This window comes from Arachis ipaensis, chromosome B10, assembly GCF_000816755.2.
Source record: "Arachis ipaensis cultivar K30076 chromosome B10, Araip1.1, whole genome shotgun sequence".
Lineage (NCBI taxonomy): Eukaryota > Viridiplantae > Streptophyta > Magnoliopsida > Fabales > Fabaceae > Arachis > Arachis ipaensis.
Genome location: NC_029794.2, coordinates 40,474,083 through 40,478,404, shown reverse-complemented (window position 1 = coordinate 40,478,404; position 4,322 = coordinate 40,474,083).

Sequence of the window (4,322 nt, the reverse complement as noted above, 5' to 3'; positions counted from 1 at the left end):
TTTTTTAATTATGCAATTATGCAGTATGCAATGCTAATGCAAATGCTACGAATAATATCTAGGTTCAACGAAAATAAAACAATATAAAAATAAATAAAACGAAGTAAAACTGAAACAGGAACGATCATACCATGGTGGGTTGTCTCCCACCTAGCACTTTTAGTTAGAGTCCTTAAGTTGGACATTTGGAGAGTCCTTTGTTATGGTGGCTTGTGCTTGAACTCATCCAGGAATCTCCACCAATATTTGTGATTCCAATGGCCTCCGGGGTCCCAAACTAGGCGCAGAAAGCATTCAAGCAAGTTAAAGCAAGTGACAAGGCCCCAAGAGTGTTGATTGCCAGAATGAATTCCGGGGTCCCAAACCTTGCTTTTGCACCTGTCTTCTTGTTGATCGTTAGCGTTCCAACCGGGTGGCAGGCAATCTGAATTCTCACTAAAGCGGCCAAACAACTTCTTAGACCCATTCAGTTGAGCTTTACACCAACCTTTGCATTTCGATTTCGAGCTTCCAACCACAAGGAACCTAGGATTGTGCTGCCAACCACTAACCATCTCCCTCGTGCTCTTAAAGCCACAAAGAGCTCTAAGCTGACCATCTGTCTCAAGTAAACCATATTCAAGTGGAATGAGAAAGCTAAGAGATATGAATTTTATCCACTTGAATGTTGTGAAGGATGATGGTGACTTAGGTGGAGAGGTTTCCAGCAACTTTGGCAAAGTGATATCAAGCTCCACTCCCTTGAGTTCTTCCTTGACAACTTCCACCTCCTTGCAAGCTTCTTCAATATCAACCTCTTCCTCTTGATATCTTTCTTCCAATTCAATCTCCTCTTCACTGCTTTCCAAGGGCATGGGAGGCTGTGCTTCTTCTTCTTGAATCTCCATCTCTTGATTGACCTCTTCCAAGTCCTTAACCATGACATGCCTTGGAGGTTGTACACCCTCCTCAACATCAAATGCAATCATCTTGGAGGGAGGCTCTATGTCTTGACTTTCCCATGGAGGTTCATCATCTCACAAGTCTTCAACCATTTCTTCCTCTGCACTTGTTCCAATACAAAGCCATGTTCCTCATTGTCCACCGAAGTTTCTAGTGTCTCCTTCGTGCTACGCTCTTCTTTTGATTTTCCACATGCAGCCATGGGAGTACTTTGAGTGCTCAGATGTTGGGAAGCTATTATATTTACTAACTCGCCTAAGGCAGTCGCAAAATTTACCACACTCTTATTCATCTTTTCTTGCCCTTGAAGAATAACACTAAGGGCGCTGTTATCCAATGGAGGTTGGGGTGGATAGGAGGGTTCATTATTTTGGAGAAAGGGTTCATGGTAGGAAGGTGGTTCTTCTTGATAAGGATATGGGGATGGTGAATATTGAGGTGGTGGTTCTGGGTATGGTTCATATGGTGGTTGGTATGGTGGATATAGGTTAGGGTCATATGGTGGTGTTTGGTGGTAAGGGACTTGTGAGTATGGTGGTCCAGAGTTGTGTTGAGGAGATCGTTCATAAGCATATGGCGGGACTTGTTGGTAACTACAAGGGGGTCCACCATAATCATCATCTTGGTATGCATCACAGAATGGTTGTTGGTTATAGTGCATTGGAGGGAGTTGTTGCCAAGAGAGTTGATCAAATCCTTGTGGCTCCTCCCATCTTTGATTCTTCCAACCTTGATGCCTATTTTCATTATAGTTTCTATTCCTTACAACAACATTGGAACCAAACTTGAAACCAAAGGGGTGAGAATTCATAATAGCAAATAAAAATTAAAAACAAAAATAAAAACAAATGTAAATTAAAAAGGTTATTGAAATTTAAATTTTGAATTTGAAAATTAAATTTTGAATTTTAAATTTTGAAATTTGAATTTTGAAATTTGAATTTTGAAATTTGAATTTTGAAATTTAAATTTTGAATTTTTGAAAAAGATTTAAATTTTGAAAAGGTTTGATTTTTAAAATTTTAAATTTAAATTTTGAATTTTGAAATTTGAATTTTGGAAATTAAATATTGAAATTTGAAATTTGATTTTTTGAAATAAGATAAGATAAGATTTTGAAAAAGATATAAATTTTTTTTTTGTGATTTTCGAAAAAAAAATTAATTAAAATAAAGAGCAATAACCTCTTAATTTACGAAAGCAAAAATAAAAACAAAAACAAATAAACAAGCAAAAAGCAAATATTTACAAAAACCAATAATAAGGCACACGTTTGCAATTCCCCGGCAACGGCGCCATTTTGACGATTGGTTTTTCTATCGGTAAAGAAATATAAAAATATGATCGCGTTGTAAGTATAGCTTCTAAACCAACAGAAAATCCTTTCGTACAAACGCTTTGGTTGTCACAAGTAACAAACCCCTTTTAAAATTGATAACTGAAGTATTTAAACCTCGGGTCGTCTTCTCAAGGAACTACAGGGAGGTGTTCTTATTATTGGTTATGAGTTTTGTAAATTGGGGGTTTTGAAAGTAAGGAACAATTGAAATCCTAAATCCTTTAAGAGGAATCCTAATCCTAAAACCTAAGAGAGAAGAGAGAACTTCTCCCTCTAAAAACTACATCTAAACTGTGAAAAGTGAATAATTAAAGGCCTCCCTTTTGAATGGATGCATTCCTCCACTTTATAACCTCTAATCTGTGCTTTCTGTACTTGGATCTGGGCCAAAAAGGGTTTTAGAAATCGTTGGAAGCGTTTTCTGCAGTTTCTGGTGCGTGGCGTCCGTCACGCGTCCGCGTGGGTCACGCGGTCGCGTCATCTGGGAGTTTTCATTATCACGCGTTCACTTCGGTCACGCGTACGCGTCATCTGTGTTTTGCTCAAGGCACGTGTCCGCGTTAGTCACGCATTCGCGTCACTGCCTTTTCGCGCTAGGCACGCGGCTGCGTCGTCCATGCGTTTGCGTTGCTGCCAGTTTCTTTAAAAACTCCATTTTGTGCTTTCCTTCTATTTTTGTATGTTTCCTTTCCATCCTTTAAATCATTCCTGCCTTAGGAGATCTGAAAATACTCAACACACAAATCACGGCATCGAATGGTAATAAAAGGTAATTAAAATAACTATTTTTAAAGCATAGGAAACATGTTTTTTTCACATATATCACATAATAAGGAAGGGAAAGTAAAACCATGTAATTTCACATGAATAAGTGGGTGAAGGGTTGAATAAATCACTTAAATTGAGCACAAAATATATCATAAAATATGGGTTTATCAGAGGTCTAGTGTTAGTAGGTACAGAATTAGCCTACAACGTCCAATTTAACTAATCGCTTGAGTATTCCAACTCAAGTGTCTCCTCTTAATTAACCCCCATGTCAAGTGGAGAGTCTACTCCATTGACATGGAATTAATAATCATAAAAATATAGGAAGACATAATTGAATAAAATAAAATAGAGATAATTGAAATTAATTAAAAATAAAAATAACTCTATATATTAATAAACTCAGAATGTAAAATACTTATTTGAATAGGGTTAATAATCAACTGAAAAGAGTAAAAGGTAAAGGAACAAACTAAAGTAATGTCTTCACAGAGGCAATGGCTCTTCAACATCCACAATCTAAAGCAAAAACATAAACTATCAATGTAACTCTAATCTAAATTCAGATCTAAAACTAAGAGTAATCCTAATGTGTAGAATCTAAATGTGTGTGGATGCCTCCTCGAGTTTCTTCATGTTCCCTAGGTTTAGTCTGTGTTTCTGGGCCGAAAACTGGGTCAAAATGCGGCCTGAAATCGCCCCTAGCGTATTCTGTAATTTCTGCAGATCGCGCAGGTCACGCGTACGCGTCATCCACGCGTTCGCGTCATTCAGCGTTTTTCCTTGCCACACGTTCGCATCGTTCACGCGTTCGCGTCATTCGTGCAGACTCCAATCCACGCGTTTGTGTCAGGCACGCGTTCGCGTCGCTGTGATTTCTCCATTTCGCGCGTTCACATGGGCCATGCACTCGCGTCATTGCTCACTGGTCATCTCCTTAGTTTCTTGTGTTTCTTCCATTTTTGCAAGCCTCCTCTCCAATTTCCAAATCATTCGTACCCTATGAAGCCTGAAACACTTAACACACAGATCACGGCATCGAATAGGATAAAGGAGAATTAAAATACATAATTAAAAGTCTCTAGGAAGCAAGTATTCAATCATAAACAATTTTTTGGGAAGGAATTGTAAATACATGTTAATCATATGAATAAGTGGGTAAAGATTTGATAAAACCACATAATTAAACACAATATAAATCATAAAATAATGGTTTATCAACCTCCCCACACTTAAACATTAGCATGTCCTCATGCTTAGTTGAAGGAGATAA